The sequence below is a fragment of the Cavia porcellus genome, unplaced genomic scaffold, assembly GCF_034190915.1.
Source record: "Cavia porcellus strain 051 isolate PalLab524CR breed Dunkin Hartley unplaced genomic scaffold, mCavPor4.1 scaffold_1, whole genome shotgun sequence".
Lineage (NCBI taxonomy): Eukaryota > Metazoa > Chordata > Mammalia > Rodentia > Caviidae > Cavia > Cavia porcellus.
In genome coordinates, this window is record NW_026947484.1 from 71232371 (window position 1) to 71256546 (window position 24176).

The 24176-nt window shown below is 38.2% G+C and overlaps 1 pseudogene; it reads right to left on the reverse strand.

Annotated features, from left to right (window-relative positions):
• Window positions 1-209: 209 nt before the first annotated feature.
• Window positions 210-1276, reverse strand: LOC100734264 (caspase activity and apoptosis inhibitor 1-like; annotated as a pseudogene).
• Window positions 1277-24176: the final 22900 nt, after the last annotated feature.

The following is a 24176-nucleotide window of genomic DNA, read 5'->3' on the forward strand; positions in this document are numbered from 1 at the left end:
GTCTAAAGAAAATATCCAGCCTATCCAGTTATATTTGCTATGAGTTCAAACACACATCTATAAGATAAAAGATTTTTTAAAATGTATTTTAGCCCTAAGGTGAGTTTACCTAGAAATGTTTACATGAAAAATATCACACAAGACCCATTTAAACTTCAGATACAAATTTTTATGATGTGGCTTTGTTTGAACACATCTAAAACTCAAATTCAATTTAAATAACGAGGCTGGCTTTTTTTTATATCACCAGCTTTCATGAGGGCCTTAATTGCTCACCCTCATTTCAAGTTCCAGCAGCTCCAGCTGCTGTGCAGAGGGCTGAGTGTCTTCTGGTGGAGGAACAGTCAAGGAGGGCCGCTTTGGGTTCCTTGGCAATGGATTCTGCCAGCCCCTGAATTTCAGTGACACATTTCTCACTGTCTTTCTCCAGGTCACTTTGCATTGCACTTTCTGGGGCCTCAGGAACAGCCACTTCTCCGTCACAGTGGCCTTCTATGTCGCTGTCATGAGCATCCACATTTACACTGAGAACATCACTATCTTCCCCTTTGCCTTGTTTTTACTCCAAACCTTCAGGTTGCTTGTTCTCTTCAAAGATGATGCAGGATCTATGCAGGCGTCTCGTTGACTGACCAAATCAGATCTCATGTTTGAGCCATCATCTGCCTCCTCTTCTGTCTTAAAGCCCACACCATTGTCATCATTAGGAATCTTCAAGATTTTTTTTCAGGCAGGAGTTCCAACTGTTCCTGGCATGTTTTTTCATTTGTTCTATTGAACAGTCCTTGAACACACTGAGAAAGCATTTTCTGCAACTTCTTCTCTCCTATGATTACAGAAGCACTGCTTTAGCATTTCTTTTTTGTCTATACATAGAAAACTAACTGGTTTTAGGGGGCTGGGGATTTAGCTCAGTGGCATAAGCACCTGCTTTGCAAGCAGGCGGTGGTGAGTTCGATCCCCGGTACCAATAAAAATGAAAATGAAAACTAACTGGTTTTAATCACACAGTCAGGTCCAGTTTACCTTCTTCAAGCTCACTGTGCTTTGCCAAGAATAATTCTTTTTCCCAAGTTGGCAAGAGATACTTGGTTTCCTGCTGCACAGAGCCCAAGATGCTGGAGTATGCATTGGGGCTCCTGAGCTCCACGCTCCATGTTGCTGCCGCAGCCCGTGACACTACACTGAAGCTGGCATCCTGCAGCAGCTCACGCTCCTGCAACCGCTGGTGCTTCCGCTCCTCTTGGGAAGATTTCTTCCCCGTCACTGCAACCATCCAAGGAAAGCCGGCCTTGACCAGAGCGTGTGTTATGGATTAAGAACTGGTGGTCAACTTAACGCCAGCATGATTACATCAGCATGGCATTGAGCAAAGATGCTCCACCTGAGGAAAGTTGCCAGGATAAATGGGTGGAGAAGAAGGAGGTGTTGAGGGTTGAGGCGTTAATGCGTTGTTGCATGGAGGCACTGTAGGTTCTCGGAGTTGCTGTTTGAGCTGTTGGTTCTCTTGGAGAGGCTTTGGTCCTCACATAGAGCATTGCTTCCTGGCTCTGGAGGGGAAGACATGTACTGCTTGGTCTCCACAATGAGCTCGTCATGCTGTTTCCTGGCATGTACCCAACTGTGCTTGTCATTGGAGGAGCTTGGGGCCTCCATGTCACTGAGGACGGCTGTGGTGCCTTTCAGGATAGCCCTGGTCCATTGCTGTGAGTGTGACTTTTATAGAACCCTCATTCCACTATAACAGCTCCTTCATCCTGCTGACATAGACTTTCTGGTTTCCACCGCTGACCTTTGGGTCTTCCCGGCACAGATCCATAAAAGAGACTGGCGTGAGTCCTTCTTGTGGGCTCTGGACCTCCAGTTGGACTCCTGGAGACACTGTCCTGAGCTCTGGGTTTTTATCTGGACTCATATGGGACATTGCTGTGGGGTTTAGGCTCTTGACTAAATAATCTATATCTTTGGTGTTGCAGATAGATTTTGTGCATTTTCCCGTGTTAACTTCCAGTGACCATGATAAAAATATTATAAACTTCATGTCCTAATCCTAATTGTTCTCTGTGTACAACCCCTGACTACAACAGCCTGGATTTTGTTTCTTGATGCATTCTGCTGAAATGGTTTTTCCCTCCCACTAGAGATTGGAGACTACTCACACTGAAAATAATTACTTAAAGCTATGAACTTATTCCTGATTGCATTATTTTCTTGTTGCTAATTTATATTTTTTCTTTTGTGTGGCTGTTGGTATGACCTATTCTATTCATTCTCTTTAACTTATTGACTCTGGTGGCTGCATTGCATCTTTCTGGGGTGCCCTTGAGAATTTTTTGTAATACTGGTTTGGTTGTTATGCATTTCTTCTTGTTATGAAAATTACCACAATCATTTGAAGTAATATTTTGCAGGAATTAGAAGTCAAAACTAGATGTTGTTATCTTTAGGGTTTGAAATACTTAAGTATAAGGTTTAAGGTTTGTGTTGGGAACTCTGCTATAATTCTAATGGGTTTACCTTTATACATGATGTATTACATTTCTCTGATAGCTTTTAACATTTTTATTCCTGTGATGGGCTTCTGGTTCTTGGTGTAATATGAAATAGGGACATTCTCTTTTGGTCATAGCTATTTGAGTTTCTGTATGCCTCACTTATCTGTATTTTTATTTCTTTTAGTATATTTGAGGTATATTTAGCTACTGTTTCTATATAGAGGTTTTTTGATGACATTTGTGTTTTCTGTTCATTTTTCACTTACTGTATTACTCTTATTCTTTGCATCATTTAGCCATTAGATCTTCATGTTCTCTTGGTTTATTTATTTATTTATTTATTTTTGGTACTGGGGATCGAACTCATGACCTCACACTTGCCAGGCAGGCACTTATGCCGCTGGGGTAAATCCCTGGCTCTTTTGTTTTTAAGGTGTCTTTCAGTAGTTGATCTTTAAAGGTATAATTTTCTTCTATTTCTGAGATTCTTTCCTCATACTCGTTTCTTTTGCTGCTGATACTTACAATATAATGTTCAATCTTCTAGATTCTTGACTGAAACCTTTTCATGAATTCTAATTCTTTGTTAATCTTATCCTTTATATTTTGCATAGTTTTATGTAGCTAAACCAGCTTTCATTAGTGTCTTGTGAAAGGCCTGGGTCATTTTGATTATCATTAACATTATCTGTTTTGTTTACCTCCTGAGATACCTCTGAGTATCTCTTTCATCTGTTTTGTAAACTTGCTTCTTGTTATTTTGAATAATTTGGAGTGTGGCTTGGTTTCAAGGAAGTTGGAGTTTTGAGAAGCATTTTGTTGCCTTGTCTTCTCTAGTTTCAGGTTTGTTTATTTGTTTGTTTTGTTTTGTGTTGGAGACTACTACACAGAGGCCCTGAGTAGGATTTAAAACTAACTAATTGGCTTTCTCTGTTTATGTGTGTCTGTCCTAGGCCTCAGCCTCTTGCCTGGTGACGGGAGCTGATTCACAGTAAGTGAACCTCTGTGAATCACTGATCCCGCTGAGGCCTGTAGTGGCCTGTGAGGCCAGAGATACCTCAAAGGACAAGATAAGGCCACAGCTGAGGACACTTGGCTCAAACACCAATTGAGTAGATGGAGACTGCAGCTGCAGGAATTACTCCTACTGCCTCATTCCAACCATGTCTTCATGATGAGATAGTTCTCCTAAATTGAAATGATGTATTACTTGGAGACATCCTTGAAGTTACTCCCAAGGTCCTGCTCATTGCCTGAGCTTTCCTCAGTTTCCCTGCCCTTTGTTTTGTACCTAATAAATATGGGCGGTCCAGACAAGTCTTTGTCTTAGCACTCAGAGTCACAAAATCAGCTAGTGTTTTGATCCTCCTGGAGCCCTAAAATCTCATTTATTTAAGCCTTAACTGTACATTCACTTGGGAGATTAGGGATGTAGGTCAGGACCTGATGGTGTTATGCAGAAGTTTGTTGCTTATATTTTAAAGACTTTGTAGTCAATATAAAGGTCTCTTTAATCAGCTGCTTTTCAGTGCTATACTCTTTAAGTGTGGTTAACAACAGAACTTTGCCTCAGGACAAACACCTGGCCTCCTTGGTTCATTTGGGAGGGGAGGATACAATGTAACTGACCCATCACTAAGTGCTCTTGGAATAAACCTTATTGTTGTTAAAGTTACAGAGGTAATCTGGGTGTTGGTTTACAGAGAAATAGCAACAACTGTGTAACTCAGGTAATATTAAGTCAATCAACTACAGTACTATCACCCAAGACTACTTGGATATTAGCATTCCCTAAGAATCAACTATATACCATCCTTGGCCCTAGGAAATAAATCCACAATTGTAGTGTAAACATTAAGGCAACCCAGCTACTGACTTGTACATAGTACATACAAATGTGACAGCTATATCTCTGCTAATGTGGAAAAGAATTCAAGAGCAATTTTATAGTTTTCTCTTTTTCCTCTTAAATAAAATAAAAAAAAATAAAGCTTTGTGATGATAGCTTTAAAGATATAGGGGGTGGAGAATGGGGGAATGCAAGACAAAATTTGAAACACACAGTATGATATAAGGAGAAAAATACAAAGGGTCCTGTTGGAGAATGGGATGTTTATAGGATTAGGGAAAGGTAACAAAAAGAGCTGATGAGAAACAAAAGATGAAAAATAAAAGAAAAACATTGTCTGAGGTGTAAAAATAAGAGAAAAATTAAAAAGGCAAAGAAGAAAAAAGAGATAAGAAACAAGGAAATAGACAAAAGAAAATTTCCCAAACTCCAGAGAAGTGCAGAAGAAAAAAGAAAGAAGAAAACACAAACCAAACAAGCAAAAAACACAAAGAAAAAAACCCTCTCTGGTGATGTCCAGTGTATGATTTTCTTCCTGGGTCTGCAGTTTGGGGGCAGTGCCCACATCCAGACATGTCCCTGCTATTGCCGGTAGATGAAGAAGGCCATCAGACCTCAAATCTGCACTAAATGCAGGCACCAGCAGGCAGGAGGACTTGGGCATGGTCCCAGTTCCATGATCTGGGAATCCAGAGCCATCCAGGCAAAATCCAGGCTCTGGCGGTGGGGGGAGGAGTGACATTTAGCTCAAATCCCTCAGGAGGTCTCTTTCCTGCCTTCCCTACTGTGGCTGTCTCCCATAGCTGCCTCTCCCAGTCACTGTGGGAACCTAAGACAGGGAAGCTCCTCATGAAGCTGTCTCACAGCTCTGAGTCCACGCTTAAATTCCCCAAAATAGCATCAGACCCAGCATTCTGTCTAGGGATATGGCAGGGTCTTAGACTCAATCACTCACCAGCTTTTCCCTTAAAAACCCTCACATGGAAGTAGAATCCCTACTCTCTTCCTCCCAATCACAGCTCCTGCCGGTCCATTCCACTGCTGTGTGTTTTTCCCTAAAGCCAATTGCAATCCTCAGCTTTCACTTTGTCTCTATAGATTCTGTTTTTCTTCTCCAGGAGCCAAAACCAGGAACTTGGGAGAAAGTATAGACTATCTTTCCCATTCTTTGCTTTGTGTTCTATCTCTTCAATTTCTCTGTAGGTTTTTCCCTTTTTGTTTCTTGAGATAAAAATCTCACAAAGCTACCCAGTGTGACCTCAATTTGTGGTCCTCCTGCCTCAGTCTCCCCAGCTACTGGAATCAGAGGTATGTGCCACTATGCCCTTTGTAAGTGTTAAAACTATCCCTTTATAAGACAATAGGAAAACCAAATTTACGTTATCAAGTAATTTATCATATGGTAATTTTTTCTCTCTTTCTTTTTTACAGTATTTCTCTAATTCTTACTTTTAAATAGATCCATTTTTTTAAGTTACTGCTATGTTACAAAAAATATGACGGGAATACATTCATGATATCTTGCATTTTGCACATACAAGACCTTTCTGCCTTGTCCCTGAAGTATTGACTAGAGGAAATGGTATGCTCTGTAAGGTGGAACTTATCTAAAGGAGTATTCATGTTCTTAATTGAGAAAAAAAAAGTTTCAAAGGACAGAATCATAACATGCAAGACACTGGGATGGGCTGAAAAGATAGGCAAGTTTTGGAAACCAAGGGGAAGAGATTAGAAGACTGCTGTGGGGAGGAAACTAAAGGATGGTTGGAGCGAATTTTTCATGTTTGTTTATTTGTAATGAATAGAAGTCTCCAAAAAATTCAGTAAAGGATAAGGAACCTTTCTTTTCTCTCATAGGGGACATGTTTTCGAAAAGTAAGCAGATATTTAAATGTACCAAAGAGTGATGCTTTATTGATTGATTTGACTTTATTTTATAAAGTAATTGAATTATCTAGAAACATAACTACCAGTCACAGGTACTTTCCTAACCGATTAGGAAAAGATCAAATAATAATAGATTAGTAAAGTTGTTTTTAATGAAAATTTTCATAGCAACAAGCTGTAGTCAAGAAATGCTTTCATCTAGAAATTTTAAAAAAAGAATATGTCTAACAGGAGGGGCACAGCTGAGGGATTCTTCTCTTATGTACCATAAGTCTGAAATCAGATCTCACTAGCATTTGTTCAAGAGTTCCTTGTCAGGTCTAGCCTCTCTGTTACTCTCTGCTTTTAATGATGGAAAATTATCCTACTTTATAATGGCTGAGCCTTGATATGTCATAAACATACTGTGACCCTTCCATGCAACTCTTAGCAAAGGAAGAGCATGACATTGGGGCAATGCAATCCTAAGAAGGAAGTCTGAAAACATGCAGCAGAAATCTTTAATTCAATATTTAAGTTGGGTATTTATGGGTTGTCTTAGCCCTTTCTCAGCCCTAAAACCTAATCTTGACATCCAGAGCTTAAAAGGACGTTTTTAGTTTGGCTCACAGTTTGAATGGTCCCAGTGCATGGATGGCTCCCCTGCTCCAAGGGATAAGTGAATGGTGGGAGAGCCTGCCAGAGGGAAGTCACTCACATCTTGGCAGCCAGGAAGCAAAGAGCCAGAGGAGGGAGGTGGCACAGCAGGATGCCTTTCAAGTCCAGGCCACAGGGTCCACCTTCAGCCAGACTCCATCTCCTAATAGGATTGGTCATTTGTAGTGCCCCAAAATCCAGTCACCTTCCACATATATGAAGATTTTGAGGGACACTTAAATCTAACCATGACATGGGTGTTCTATGGAGTACTATGTTGTGAATTTTTAAAATAATTTTCCTGTAGCCCAAATTAGCCAATTAATATGGTTAACATCAGGTTAATTGGTTAATTCCTAGAGTTAGGAAATCAGGATGTATCTGGACCCTAAGACAATTTCCCTCACTCTCATCCATAGTTTTTGTTTCAATACAGGATTGATATAAGCAGGCTGGGATAAATTTGTAGCAATGAAAAAGAAAAATCTTCAATTTTCAAAATGGACTGCCTCTTGTATACAAAGGGAGGGGCAGGTTACATTGCCAAAGACTTTATTAGCAATATGTAGCAGGCAGTGTATTTTATAAACTCTCTATCTCTAACAATATCAAGAAATGGAAGTTCTATAAACATAGGTGAACCCTGGTTGTGGTTATGACTCAAGACTTTTTAATTTCCACCTGGAGATCTGAAAACTCAATAGGTTTTCATCATAGCAAAGTCATAAACAGACAGCAAAAAGTACAACGTCCACCAGCTAAATCCACCTTCAGGGGAATAATTCCACAGATGATAACTTCAGCCTTCATTTTGCGCAATGTGACATTTTCTCTGTGCGCTGTGCTGACAGGACTGCTCCGATTTTGCCCCTGTTCAAGGAGTATGAGCTTCTTTCATGCGGGCCACTCATACATTGTGTCAAAGTGAGGCAGTGTTAATTAGAAAAGCATTTCTATCTCCTTTACTCTGTGGGATTTATTACCACATCTCATTTAGGGTCAGTTTCAGGTTAAATCTTTATCCCTTCCACATGTATTCCTCTAAATAGTCTTCACCTGAATTCACCTGTCTTTTGAAATTGAAGAGCTAGAAGTACCCTGGATGGATAGATTTGACATCAAGAGAAAACCAGGTTTTCTCAGGTGACTCACTGGATGGAAAGAAAGACAGAAAAAAAAAAAAAAACTACAATGCAGAAAAGATATTTTGTTACATAACATACAAATATTTTTATTAACTTGTAGAACGAGTTTTGCAAAACACAAGATCACTAACACACAAAAGGCCTATTATTCCTATTCATTCCAGCAAAAAATAAGAACATACTTCAATTTCCCCATAAGAGAGAGTATTCAGAGAGGAGAGGGAACTCAAAAGGAAGGCATTTGTGCTAACTGATAAACTTTAGAGGTGGACAGATTTAGAAAATCTGAAGAAGGAATAAGAAATAAATCTAGTAGAAAGATTTTTTAAATTCATAAATAACAATAGTTTTTTTCTAAGCAGAACATATTCTGTTATTTTTGATAGATAACAATGATGAAGATGATGATAATAAGTAATTCCATCGAATTAATGCATATCTGGTATCTTACACAAATGTTAATTTTTATGGTACCTCCTTAAGCCTGCTCCCTGAGGTAACCATTTGCCTAAGATCAACTGAATATTGTACTGCTAAGAACAGACCTCAAGTCTGCAAAACTTATGTGTCTGTTATTTAACCATTTTAAAATTTTTTCTTAATCTTCAAAATATATTCCAAAAATAAGGGAAAAGTACAGAGATAAGTACAAGTATCTACTAAAACATTCTTTATAGCAGGAAAAATTGAGGTTATTGAAATTTGAGAGAAATGTAATAATAAAGTAGAAATTCCTTTGGTAGGGTAGCAAATAGGAGAAAACTACACATACAGAAGATACTTGATTTGATAAAAAATGTATAATCTAAGAAATGAGCAATACTTGAAGAGATATTGAACCCTCGTGATTTTTCAGAACCATTCCATAGAATTGCAGAAAGGGGAGCCTGTTTCAACTCCTTTCATGAGGCCAATAAAGCTGAGATCATAACCTGATAAGAAATATGTCATGAAAGGGATAGACAGCAATCACTTCACCAAACAAATCAGTTTTCACATGTGGATATTATGTGTTTGAGCAATGACCGACAGCTCCTGAAGAAAAAGTGTTACAGTGAAAGTTCGTAATGTGATTTGTGAATGCTTAAAACTTTACATGTATGCAGATACACACGCAACCATATAAAATTTGTCTTCATATGATCTTCATACTCAGAAATTATACGAGTTAAGTTTATTTTAGTCTGCCTTTCTGTCAGCTGTGATGAATGAAGACGACTTGAAAATAGCTAATGAGATTTAAAGAAGCTGACTGAGCAGAAAGTCTTCCCATCAAACCAGCCCTATACGCCCTAGGCGTTAGCTATGTCTTGCTTTGCCAAGGTAAATGCAATCTCCATGAAAGAAATAAACTAAGGCAACTTATTTTGTCTTAAGTTGTTTTATGGAATTTTCATAGAAAAAAACTCCACAGAGGAACATGCAGAGTTTTTAGGAATGTATACAATTTTTAAATATTTATGTTTTGAATTAAATATAAAATTCATTCCAGTGACCCATGCAAATAAACAAAAGCACACTCTTACCGCCATCAATAAGCATGAGAAAATCAAGCTTGGTCACAAAGTTAACCTGTAGTGCTTCTTTGAGAGACACAATGCAACCTAAAGAGATCTTAAAGACTCCTGAAATAACAAGGTAGTGACACTTGGAAGGAAAAGACAGTGTTCTGCACCATGGGAAAGTCCTCTTGTAAATGTAAGAGTAATCTTCATTCTTCTAAAGATTTTTAATATATTTTAATGTAGTGTCTCCTATATTAATTCTTATATTTCAGAGTTGATAGGTAAGATTTTATCTGATACTCATTGAATATAAAATTCGCTAATTCACTCTAAACATATTTATGATAGTTTTCATATTCTTTACTGATCCTTCACTTTTCCATCTCAATAAAACACTTACTAAACACCTAATTCAAATCTCCAAAATAAAACTCTAGGTCTGGCTGTAGAGTAGTATTAGCCCATGACAGCTGTGGGCCACATCAGAAGATTCTCAGCCAGTGTTACCAGGTAACTTCATGTTCATCAGGAGACCAGTCATTATGAATAACCATTTTGATGCTTGCTGTGGAGAGCAAATGCTTAGGCCCTCTTTCTTATGAAAAGTAATAACAATTTCAAGAGTTGACTTGGGTATTCCTGTCACCCTGTTTACACAGTAAGACATAGAATATTGGAGCTGTGATGTCCACAGGCATTTGTAATTCCAAAATCCAAAAACACCTTCCAGAATTTTTAGAAGGGTTACACATAACATTTAGTTTGTAAGCAATATCTGAGAAAAAAAAATCCTGGGAAGTCAGTTGGTCTATTCAGACACCCCAACTTTTATCCCATGTACCAAATTTGTAACCAGCCCACAATTATAGGTTATAGACATTTGCAAGCATTTGAAAAAAATAGACAGGTGAGCACTGAGTTTGGTGGCACATGGCTGTCATCCTCACACTGTAGGAGGCAGAGGCTGGAGGACTGCAAATTTAAGCCTATCCAGGGAATTTCATGACTGAGCGGGAGGCTGTCTCAAAATGAAAAAATAAACAGACTGGGATGTAGCTCAGTGTGAAGGTTCCAGGAGGATATTTTGATAGAATACAGAAGTATCCCATTGGATTGAAATATACAAGCAAGTGCAACCAAACATTTCATTTCCAATTTAATTTAATTTGCACTCATCACATATAAAGAGGCAGCTAAATAAATAAAATAAATCTCATAATTTAATTATTGTGCTGAAGGACCCTGACTGTAGATAACAATGTGCGTTATGCTACACTGTGACAAATGTTTAGGCCCTCTTGGTCATATATCATTTTTCATAATAAAAAGAGTAATATATGTTCTCAGTACTAAGATGTTTTTATATCACAATTTAATATTTTTGAAATTGGGATGCAGATAGTAATTGATCTAGATATTTAAAGTAAGTAATAAGCCTATCTTTCACATAAGAAATATGGTTTTAAATATTTCTCAGGTTGTAGATGCTCCATTTAATGTGATAATATAAAGAAAATTGGTTTAGAGATGTAAATAAACCAGTTTATACAACTGCTTATATTATTTGAAATAGGATATTTTTCAAAAAGGAGAGTTATAAAGAGGCTACAATCAGACACAATCCTGCAATGATATACTAAAGGCAGGAATTCATGAGAATCATATCCATGCATAGAGTCCTTGAGTTAAGTGTAGCATCTGGAGTACAATAGAGGCTGAAGGAACAGATGTTGAATCAACATCTCACCTGCTCAAAATTCTACAAAGATCTACATATCAGATTCAGTTTAAACAGTAATAGCAGTCATTAGTATAGCTCTTAGTTTTGCTAGAACAACTCCCATTCACATCAATATATTTACACTGTCTTGATTATTTTCTTATTGCTGCACAAAATACCTGACACCTAAAGTTAAAGGAGGAAAAGTTTATAGTGGTTTCAGTTCCTAATTAGCTGGCTCCAAGGCAGAGTGGCACATGGCAGAGGGACAACAGTTCATGGCACAGGAAGGCAGCAAAAGCACAAAGGGACAGTGATACCAGACACTTTCTGCCCCTTGTATTATATCCAGTCTACTGGAGTGGGGGGTTGTCAGTCCAATCAGTGGACAACCCAGCAATCACCCACCCTTAATCCCAACATCCTTAATCTCAGCATTGCCCTAGGAATCAATCACAAACTCTAGATTCAACTATCTCTGAAAAAACCCTATGACCACATGAGGCTGTGGGGGACATCTGGACACAAACAGTAACACAAACCACGTGTAAATTCTGTGAAATGCATACTACATTTATTCCTATTTCATGGACAAACAAACAGAGACTTTAGGCCACCAAAGCAAGATTCCAGAGATATTAAGTGTAGGAAACTGAATTTAAATTTAACTTTCTGCTATGTTGCTTCTGGGAGATTTTAGGAATTTTAGAATTTATTGCTTCAAACCGCACATTGACACACAAGGAATTATGGATAAAATTTGTTAGATTAGATGCTTGGCCTTTTCATTTTCAGCTGTACTTTCCTGAGCATCCTGTATTACACTGCCAGTTAAAAAGAGACAGACCATCACAGAAGGATTTGTGATTAGGAGCTTTAGTGGTTTTAAGTAACCAAAAGTTAATAGTACTTAACTATCCTTGAAGAACTAGTCCAATAAGCTACTTGACATGATATGAATCAGGTTAAGCAACGGTTCTTGAAGAAAATTACCAAAGTATTAATTTGGAGATTATCATACATTCACATTGCCTGCGAACAGACCTATGACAAATAAAACCAGATGTGAAAGCTGTCAGCACAGACGGTATGCTCATTTCAAATAAACTCGACATAGAATGTTTTCAACAAGAATTAAATGAAATTAGCTAGTAACTTCCTATTTTAATAGTAGAATATTGTCAAATAAAACTCAAATTACCTTCTAAATAACACATGTAGATAGAAGTCTTGATCAACAAATATTCTGGATTTAAAAGATCTTTCTTTAAAACTCAAAATGCAAACGTGAGTCTCTTTAATTGTATTAGTCACTGCAGTAGATAAAGAATCATATTATTAACCATGATACTCTGATCTACTGGACAGATTTTGTTTACTGATCCCTAATCAGCTTCTAGGTGAAAATGCTATTCTTAAATGATGAACCTCCGAGTGAGGAAGAGGAAATGATCTCATATAATTAGCACATAATAGAGAGTATTGGATGAACACCTGATTAGGGGAATAATTCAGGAAAGGAGATATTAACAAGGGAATTAGAGTCAAAATACAAAGACTTCAATGCCAAAATAATCACTTGTTTTTAGCACTATAATCTTAAAGAATCTCCTGTCTTCTGTTTGTAGTCATTTCCTCACCAGAAAAGTTGTAATAACACAGAATGTGAAGATGAGTTTTGAAAGTAAAATGATGCCTGATAAATGTCCAACATGCTACCTATATATAGAAGTTGGAAAAATTTTGAGAGAGGTCCTAAGAGCACTGTGTTACATTTGATTGAGTTAATTGCCATTTGAGCTTTTCTTCTTCTGCTTTTATTTTCTTTATTTTTCACCAAAGTTTGGCATATCATAAAGGATATACACCAAAGGCAGCGTAAACATAAGCAAATAACTAAACAAATGGCCTTTATGAGAAAAAAAAGAGAAAGCGACTAATGAAAGACATGGTCTACTATAGAAATGCTCTAGTATCTAAGTGCTCACCTCACCTCAATTTATTATCGTTCATTACAACAAATTCTCTTTTAAAAATATGAATATGAACCTAATAGGTTTTATGTCATATTTTGTTAGTTTTTAATTTGTCTAATTAGCCTGTTGATATATTCATCAATCAAAGTCAGTAATCTTTACTTAAGTAAGATTACCATTGAGGGCTTCCCAGAGAGCTAGTTTTATTGATGTAAATAGCCTGTGACAGCTCCCCCTACTGCCCAAAAATACAGATGAATTGATGCAGATTTGAACAAACATCTGGAATTTATCTTGCGGATCTGTATTTGAGAAGACATCTAGGCATACACAGGGACACATGGGTGTGCACAAAATTCCTGCTCATGAACATCTTCGCTCAGGTTTCATGAATACCGAAACTGATACATTTAAAAGTACACTGTTGCTGGGCGTGGGGTTGTGTGCCTGTAATCCCAGCACAATGAAAGTTGAGGCAGGAAAATGGTTGTGAGTTTGAGGCTAGCCTGGCTACAGATATGTTTAAGGCCAGCCTGAACTACACAGCAAGATCCTTACCTGAAAATAAATAAATTAGTTAATTAATTAAAAGTGCATTCTCCTTGTGTGATTAATTTCACCACTGTAAACATTTTTCAAGAGGAGGTACTATCTATATTACATGAGATTGACGTTTTCATTCTTTTTTGTTGTTTCTGTGAGACTGCTTACTTTCTTGAACTTTTGAGCTATAAATTTTGAAGTGACTACTCTGTATCAGGGAGACAAGAGATATTGCAATGAACTGATCAAGAAAAATCACTGACAATACAGATGAAACACGATACAGTGGAGAGTTAAATGTTCACACTGATTAATATTTAATGTTTGAAATCTTCAGTACACAAATACTTAACAATGTGCTTTAATCATTTCCTCAAAGAACAGAAAGGTGAGGACTGGTTCTTTTACTACTGGTTAGAACATGCATTTGTCCTATTCCTTAGTAAATTTGTGGCTGTATTTCTAGTTTCTATTAATGTTTTCTAGGGATTCAAAATACTAATTGGAAGAAACACAGTGAAAGCTAGATAGTGTGATCTGAAAAACATGCAAGTCAGTGGAGTTTGTAACAGAAATCAGTGTGACACCTGCCTGCATGAAAGACTTCCTGCTATTTTTCAGACATGGATCCTTTTCAAATCACCCAGAACCTGAGCCCCTTCTATCACTACCTTTCTTATTTGCTTCATTCACAAAGAATTACAGAGTGTGGATTGAAAAGAAAGATTTGTGCCAATATTGTTTGGACAACCTCTCACACTTACCCTGAGTAACTACTCTGAAGATAACAATATGAATGTATTAATTGTTGTTACTCTCCTACTATCTTGTTTTGAAACTGTTTTACTTTTTTCTGCTTTTTATAATAATAAAAAAATTATAGAGTGTGATTTGCAAAGTCCCCATAGGTTTGCAAAGAGCAGGAAAGATCATCAAAACAAAAAATGCCTCTTTACTGACTCTAGAGGGGGCTTGTGTTTAAGGTTACCTTCTGTTAAAGCTCAAGTTTTAAGCTACTCAGATTAGACTTGTAAGACCAGAAGCTAACCTTTCTAAAATGACTTGGAGCTTCTGTTTATTAAATCAGGAGCTGTCCACAGAACACTGTTTTCTTACCATTTAGTTTGCAGCCCTTGTTTATCACCCTTGGGCTGAAAAGTGACAACATCTGTGCTCAAGGACACAGCAGGTGTTAGACCCCATTACCAGCTGCTTCCTGTCAGATGACACTAAAACATATGTGTCCTTCACAGTTACAATCTCTTGCTACAATGAAGTGTTTAGTGTGGTTTCATCTTACAGAATTTGCTGATAGAGAAAGAAGGTCAATTTCTGGCTAGGCAGCCTAGTTTTAAGGATCTGCTAAACTAGGGGTCCCCAATTGCTGGGGCAGACTGGTCCATAACCTGTCGCAGCAGTAGGAGTTAGACCACACTGCAGGAGGTGGTTGGTGAGGAGAGGAAGCCAGTGCAGCCTCACCTGCATTTACAGCCCCTCCCAGCCCCTCAGACCATGCCCGGAGCTCTGCCTGCTGTCAGGTCACTGTGGCTTTGGATTCCCACCAGGGCACTAACCCTACTGTGAGCTGCACACACGGGGGTCCTAAGTCCCACACTCCTTATTACAGCCTGATGTCGCTCCAGAATTCAAGTGCACAATATGATAACAATGGAAATGAAGTACATGGTGTAGTAATAGAAATGAGGCGCACAGTGAATGAAATGTCCCAAATCACCCCAAAAGTCACTCCCCTGTCTATGAAAAATTGTATTTCACAAAAGCAGTCCTTAATACTCAAAACGTTAGAGACTGCTGCTCTAAGCCTTTCTCCTCTTTCACAATAAAGAACATGAGAGGAAAATAAAGATACTCAAGAAAATATTTGTCATGCTAGGACTCAATTATACAGAAAAACACTTGCAAGATACGATGCAGGTGACATTGAAATGTAATCTGTCTTCCAGAAAGGTAACTCTGTGTATCTTTCTGTGTACATTACTAAATGAACAGACAATACTAGAAAACAAGCATTTCCCTTTAATATTAAAGTTTATTACTGCTGTTTACGCATGTACTTGTTCTTTTTCTTCTGCTATTTTTATTTTAAGTGTAGGAAATGACTCAAAATTATTTGCAGCAACTTTTTTTAAGGCAATTGGTAAATGATGATCTTTGTCAACTTTCTTTTTTTTGGTCTTTTTCGTTTTTTATTGGTACCAGGGATCGAACTCATGACTGCCTGCTTGGAAAGCAGGCACTTATGCCGCTGAGCTAAATCCCCAGCTCCAATCTTTGTCAGCTTTCAACACTCTCATCCCAGTAATGAAGAATACTTAATATAAATGTTACGCATTCATTCCAATTTTTTCACTGCAGAAAACTGTTTTAAGTATGTACTCATATTTCTAAAAAGAATATGAAACAAGGAGTTGTAGATAATTTACAGAATTCTATCTTCTCAAGTATCACTTCTGATACAATACTTGGCCTCATGGTGAAGGAAAAAAGAGCTTCCACATCCAAGACTTCCTTTTGGAACTTGACTCTGAGCCAGCCCATGCTATAGAACACAGGACAACCCTAGAGCCACAGGCAAAAGTGAGAAGCCAGGTCAGAGAAAAAAGCTGTTCTGGTTCTCAGTCACAGTCATGTCCCTTCCATCAGTATGAAGAGTGAGATACAGTAATATTAATTTAAAACATTTGTGTATAATTCTAAAACTTACAATGAATTGGACTTAAGAACAATGTTATTTTTCTGAAGAGCTGCTTTCTAACCTTTTGTTTTGGCAAATTATAGTACGTGCTTCATGGTTTAAAGCAGCACTAATGTATTATTTTAGGAATCTTTGGGTCTCAGGATCAAATTGGGTCTTATTGGGTAAAAGTCACAATATCCTCAGTGCACCATTCCCTCCTCAAGGCTCTGAGAGAGACCCATTTCCTTCTCTTTTCATCCTTTAAAGCTCCTCAAATGATCGTGACCCATTTAGTTCATCTTGGACATAGCATACTGCAGACTCTGCTTCTATCATCCACTCTCCTCTGGCTCTCTTCTCTTGCTCCGTCTTACACTTTTAGTTCATTTTAGTTTTTGTTAGTACCTATTTGCAGGTCATAATACTTTCAGTGTGTGGAGTTGGTACCTTTTGCTCCTCCTTCCTCTCTTGGTCACCTTCCTTTTTTACAAGCTTTTATCTCTTGGTTTCCTATTGTCTATCTTTTATTTTGCTTTTTAACTTTTATTCATATTTTGGGTATCCCAGATAAGAGAAACCATGTGATATTTAAGCTTGTGTGTCGGATTTATTTTGCTTTTAAAGACCCTTGTAATTACATAAACTCACCCACATAATGCATGTCAATCTCTATAATTTAAAATTAGCTCACCAGCAACATTATTTCTAAGTAGAATATTAGTTCTCCTTTCCCATGTAACCTTATACACTACAGCTTCTGAACATGAGGAAACACAGGAGGAGGAACCCCATGGAGTGTCATTATTCTGCCTACCACAAGACTATGTATGAGAAACACTTAAGTAAATAGGAGGAGTATATAGATCCATGCCTCAAAACTGAAATTAAAAACCTTCAAACTTCCTTCCGATTGTTGTGTGATTAAATGACGTTTTGGTCACCTACTAATTTGATAAAAATACTACAGCTGAGCTGCTCGCTTTCATTTAACATGAAGTGTTTTCTAGCATGGCTTTTAATATTTCATACAAATTCTTTATTAAATTTTTGAAACCACAGTTGGTTCCAAAGTATCTCTTTGTATCTTAAAACGAAATGTGTATAATAATAACCTAAAATTCAGTAATGAAAAACCAATTCCTGATGTTTGTACTTTTTTTTAGTGCCCATAAGCTTTGAGGAAGAGAAATGATAAGAGTATGAAAGAAAAGAGAAATGCACCTCATCAAGCAAACCAAGTAAGGGAGAAATGGGAAAGAGAAAGTGCAGATTAAGTAATCTGTGCTGTAATATTCTCAGTTTGGACATCAGAGGCCAATAAGGTATGGAAAATGAGATGAATTTGGGGTATAGAGAATGTGAGTGACAGGGATGTTATGATGGGAAACATTTGGTTTTGTGACTTTGGAACTCAGTAGGTACATATTTGAAAATCCCTGTTAATTTAATTCTTTGTGAAGCTAAGATGGTCAGGAGATGAAGCAAGTTGTGGACTTTAGGGGCATCATTGCTGATGGGACAGTCAGGGGACAATGTGTTACACAAAGAAGTTTCTAACAGGAGTTCAGGCTTGTAAATAAATGGTGTAGAGTAAGCTTATTAGTCATCTTTAGCCAGCTATTACATTAAAATGAAACTAAGGTCAATGGAGCTGAAGTTTTCCTTCTCAGGTTTAACTTCAGTAAGAATAAAGATAATTTTGTTTGAAAAAAATGGAATGCTATTACTTCATTATTTTGAAATACATTTATAACAGACTTTGCTGCTGAAAAGTTACTCAGAGAGTAAATTTTCTGGCCACACATTATTGTCTAAGCGAGTCTTTCCTCTCCCTACTCCTATAGTTTCATTACCACCAGTGGCCCTGAATAGGATAGTAACTTCCTTTCAATTATTGGTATGGAACATAGGCATCTTGGAAAAGGAAATCTAACTAGCAGGTCGTAGTGGGAGTAAAGAAACCTGACTGATTAACTGTAGGCACAGGATAACTTACCCTATGAGAGGTCAGAATTGAATAAGATGCCCCAGTATCAAGGAGGCTTGTTGGCCTCCTCCAGAGTTACCCAAAGGTCCTGCAAGTTGATGGGAGCCACACATGGCACTGAGGCAGCCCCTGTCTGGCTATTTCTTCCCAGGCCACCTCAGGAAATGAGGGAAGTGCTTCCTCCAGTACAATGTTCAGACAGGCTCAGAAAGGATTTAGAAACTTCTTAAGGCACTCCTTTGTCCAGTGCTCTGACTGCTTGGACTTGAAGCAATCAGACTTGTCTCCATTCATCTTTTGGATTACCTCAACTCTCCTCAGTGCTTGGGGCTTTATCATGAGCCGTATCAATTAGGGCCAGCCTGGCTTTAGCCTGCAGTTTTCCTTACTCAACTCCCATTTGTGCTCCACTTCATCATCATTATTAAAGTCTCTTATGAGCCACTCATCCCTTTGACTTCTCCCAGCTTTTGGGCTCTTTGTTAGATTTTGGAGCATCCTCCTAATATCTGGAGCTGTCTGGCTAATACAGTACTCTCTCAGGCTAATGGAGTGCTCTCTAAATTCTGGATTTATGTTAGTATTTTGTGGAGTGTTTCTTCATGTCAGTGCTGGAAAACTGATGGATTTTCATCAGAGCCCTGACTGATGGTTCTGAGCTCATCATAATTCACAATCTTGGGCATGCTCTCCTGCATACCTGTGAAGATGGCCTAGAGGTATAACTTCCATTTGACTTCTCTAGCCCCAGTGTTATAATCCCACCCAAACCCTTCATGAGGCCCAAATAATCCATCAGTTGTCTGATTACCATTAAATACGGCCACAAAGACCTTAACTTTCACTTGTTTTGCAGCTGTTATAATCTTTTTTTCCTTTTTCTGTGCTGCAAGAAACCAGGATGAGCTAGACATTATTGGGTCCTGACCTAGATCCCTAACCTCCCAAACAAGTGTACAGCAAAAGCTTAAATAAATGAGACAACTAGTATGATTTTAGGGTTCCAGGAGACTCAAAAACCTGCTGAGATCGAGACTCTGAAGACTTAGACAAAGACTTCTCTGGACTGCCCATATTTATTTGGTCCAAACAAAGAGCAGGGATCCTGAGGAAAGCACAGGAAATGAGCAGGACCTTGGTAGTCACTTCAAAGACTTCTCCAAGCAGTCAATTATGCCAATTAAAGAGAACAGTCTTATCTCTACGATGAAATTTATGGTAGGAGTGGACTGCAGGAGTGAGATTCCTGCAGCTGCAGTCTCTATTTACTTAATTGGGGTTTGAGCCAGGTGTCCTCAGCTGTGGCCATATCTTGCCCTTTAAGGTATCACTGGCCTCACAGCCCACTACAGGCCTCAGCTGTGATCAGTGATTCATAGAGGTTCATTTGTTATGAATCCACACCCGTCACCAGGCAAGGGGCGGAGGCCTAGGACAGACACACAGATAAACATAGAAAGCCAGTGAGTTAATTTTAAATCCTCCTCAGGGTCGCTTCATAGTGATCTCCAACAGGATATCTCATCAGGTCTCAAAAGCCATTGTCAGGGTATGAAATCCATCAGCAAACATCTAAACATACTCAGAGAATTTATGCAGTGTCTCTTTTCATTGCTGAATATCTATGACAGAAAAATGGACTGGAACTCCAGAAGTACTATCCACGCCTGTCTCTTCTTTAAAAGGTAAAACAGTGGCAGGCTTAGATGTTGAGTTTGCTGAGTCTGGGACATTACGGTAGGCAGAACAAGGGTGGGCTCAGGAGGCTGTGACAGTTATGGTGCAGGTCAGTAGAAGGTGGCCTCCGGGAGATGGAGTTTATCTCAGTATGTGAGAAGACCTCCAAGCAGAAGGTCAGGTGAAATGGGGGGGGGGGGAATGTGTTCCCCATGAGGGATCTGCGAGCAGCATGAATAGCAAGTCAACTGCAGGAAGTTTACAGTGCGTCGCCAGGGCAGGCTGATGACCTGTTCAGCCCCTGTCATCCCCTGACAAAGTTGAACTCCTGGGGATTGAGGTGCCAGATGGTTCTGGCCTTGTGTGAGCACCAGTGTCACTTCTTTCAAACTCACAGATATCTTTCTTTGGTCACAAACTATCTCCAAGACAGGAGGTCCAGAGCTGAGATGCCTTAACGCCTGAAGGCTCTTTTCTGTGCCAGGTCTGTCTAAGGAGGTGTAGGGAGCATCCTCCCCTATAAAACACTGATAAATTTTCCTGCATTTGTGCCTCTTGGGGACCTCAGCTGACACAGGTGAGTAATATGACAAGTGGTCTTTAGTCATAACACATTATCTGGGGGAGGAGCTCCCTAGGTGCCAATGTTTTGCCCCAAACATAAAAGTAGGGCAGATGGAAGCTTGTGCATTTGCAGAGCTGAGGAAATGTTAAGGGAAGAGGAATCCAGTAGGTGGCGCTCTAAGAACTGGGAATAGGACACATCCCTAAGGCAAGAGACCAGATAAACGCACATGGCCATCTAAGGTGCTGCTGGCCTAAAAGAGCCAAGATTTTGGAACACAGTGCTACTAGGCAGGACCTGACTTTAAAGGCTTGAGCTCTCACCTCTCTCTAGAGCCTTCTAGATCATTCCTCTGTCCCTGACTGCCTAGAGTTCCTGCTAGGTCATGTGAAAAAAAGGTATAAATTTTGTGGCAAGTAAAAGCTTCACAATGAAAAGTCAGTTAGCAACTGCAGGTCACATATCATTTCACACAGGGAGATACGCTTGAGGCCAAGATTGTCATACATGAACCAAGTAAGATGGAGGAAGAAAGAGAACCAGGACAAGAGAAGCAGTTCTGAGAGGCCCCGGGAAGAGTTACTGATAGGTAGCCTTCTCAGGTTCAGATGTGCAGAGGGAAGTAGCCCTCTGCTAGCTGAATTACTAACCAGTTCAATTATTCTTCATATTTCAGTCGTGTGTCTGTATTTGTCTCTAACTCTGCTAACTCTGTACATCAAAACAGTGTCCTCTTTCCTGAATTTTAAAGAGATATCAAATTACTTCTACTTGATGAACTTTTCCCTTCATTCAGATACATGTTTTCATAAACACACACATGCACACACACTGTGCTAAAACACTTGTCAAAACTCTAGAAAAAATGACCTTTATTTCGAAAGTCGCAGAGTAAGTGCCAACAGATCCATCATCTCATGAATAATAATAATAAGTGGTAAAGAAAATTAAAACAAATGAGCAAGTATTTATTTGAGGGCTTTGGAGAGTAAAAGCAAGCAAGCATATTTTGAAGGCGAGTTAAAAGTTGAAGGGAGAAACCAGAATGAATTTTCCCCTTTTGCAGCTGAAGTCAGAGTGCGCCCACAGTTATCGTGAGTCACTGTAGAGCTAAGTCTGTGATACAAGCTCACCATCTTTAGGGAATGGAGCCTGGGCCACCATGGCAAAGACAAAGTGGGGATAGAGTTCCAGAAAGGAAAGTGCTAGATCAAGGAAGCTTCAAAATCTATCTTCAGACATTCCCAGAGAGATTCCAGAAACATAAAAGTGTGAGCGAGACTTCAAATATATGAGCTGGCCCGGATAGCTGAGTAGAGTTTTGAGATGCCACTTCCTATAATTCAATACACATATTCAAGGAACTATAACAGATACCAGACCCACCAGAAACACAATGTCAGCACTGAATAGATATAATCAAAAGAATTAGAGAAACAGTACACTCTTAACCAAGCGTGGTGGCATATGCATGAAATCCTAGCACTTGGGAGGCGAGGCAGGAGGATTGTTATGAATTCAAGACCAAACCGGGCTACAAAGTGAGCTCAAGACCAGCCTGAATTGCATACTGAGACCTTTTCTCAAAAACACAAAACATAATAAAACAAAACAAAATAGCCAGGAAGAAGAAAAAGAAGAAGAAGGAGCAGGAGGAGGAGGAAAAGGAAGAAAAGGAGAAAGAGGAGAAGGAGGAGGAGAAGAAGGAGGAGGAGAAGGAAAAGAAAACCAATACACTCTTAAAAGAAAAAATGACCAACAAAAGCCAGTCTTGAGATGAACCAGATGTGGGAGTCAGGACATAAGACAATATGTGAAGGTATTTTTTTTTAAACCAGGAATCAAACTTAGGACCTTGTGCTTGCCAGGTAGGTGCTTATGCCACTGAGCTGTATCCTTGGCCAAGATTTGTCTTTTTAAAAGTACTGATAATTAAAAAGTCAAAAACAACACCCAAGAAACAGAAAATATGGAAATAAACCAAAGGTAAACTTTATGACTGAAAAAAATGATATAGATCTAAAATCGATCTATATTTAATAGCAGAATGGACCTGATTTTAAAAACAATTTATTAAAATTGAACCCGTATTAGTAGAAATTAGTCAGTCTTGAAACAGGGAAAGAGAGCATTGAAAATATTTTTTCAAATGGAGTCTAAAAAAATCTTGTAAAGATGAATATTTCTATTCTAGTATTTCTATTAGGAGTTGAAGACAGAAGACATAGGAAAAATGTGAAGAAATGATCACTTCTCACATTTAGCGAGTCAAAATTCTGTTGATTCAAAGAAGAATGACAGAACTTGTGAGAATAAATGAGAAGCAAAGTTCACTTGCGTGAATTTTCAAATAGCTGAAAACTAGAGATAAAGGGAAAATCGTGAAAACCGTCAACCTCAGAAAAACAGTATCTCACACAAGGAAACACTGCTCAAATCCTTGGCAAATGGACAGGGATTATTAGAAGTTAAGTAGGCACTAGATAATGTAAGAAATACTTTAAAAGACAGATAGAGAAAGTAATTGACAAATTGGAATTCCATATACCACAAAATAGTTTTTAAGAGTGAAAAAAGTAGACATTTTTAGATAACCAAAAACTCAGAGGATTTGCTATCATTTCATCTCCCTAAAAGAAATTTTAAAGGAACTCTGGAGAGGTTTAGAAAACTGGTACCAGAGAAATCTTCACGGGCTGAGAAGGGACATCAATAACTAATATTTAGGTAAACATAAAAACCTGTATTGAATTTCATAAGACTTCCTAAATATATGTAATATTTTACATGGAATTTTTAATGTTGAGAGAAATATAAGAGTTAGTGGAAATATTCTATTCCTTTTTTGTATGGTGATTTCATGAATTACATATATCTGTCAACATTCATTGAGTCAACAGCAATCGTCATGTATCTTATAGATTTTTCAGTGTAAATCATATGTAATAAAGTAACAAAACAAAATACTTTGAAATAATGTTATAAATTCAATAAAATAACAGTAGTAGCAGTTGTGATTCTTCTAGGTAGGACTTGCTTAAACGCTTACTTCCTTTGTGCAGATCTGTGAACTCAATATGTAGAGAAAGCAGGAACATGACATACTGGTAAAAAACAAATCAGGAAAAAAATCACAAGTGCCTTTTTAGAGTTATGAGCCAGGATTTAATTGATTCAAATAAATACTAGTATATGGATATCATGTACTAACCCTGAATATTTAGGCATCATATTTGATTCTGCCTTCATATGAAATAAAATAATAAATTTAACTGATTCCATCTAAAAGCAAGTAGACATGCTGGAGTTATGATCAGTCTGACACACTAACAACTTGGGTTATGACCAGAATTTCGGATTTAAACCAAAATCTTGAATTATAACCAAATGCCAGCTGGATGGTCTCAGAAATAGATTTAACCCATAAAGACCTCTGGAAGGAACACTGCAACATCCTTTCTTGCACGGGTTCATTGAGAAATCCTGGGCCAGT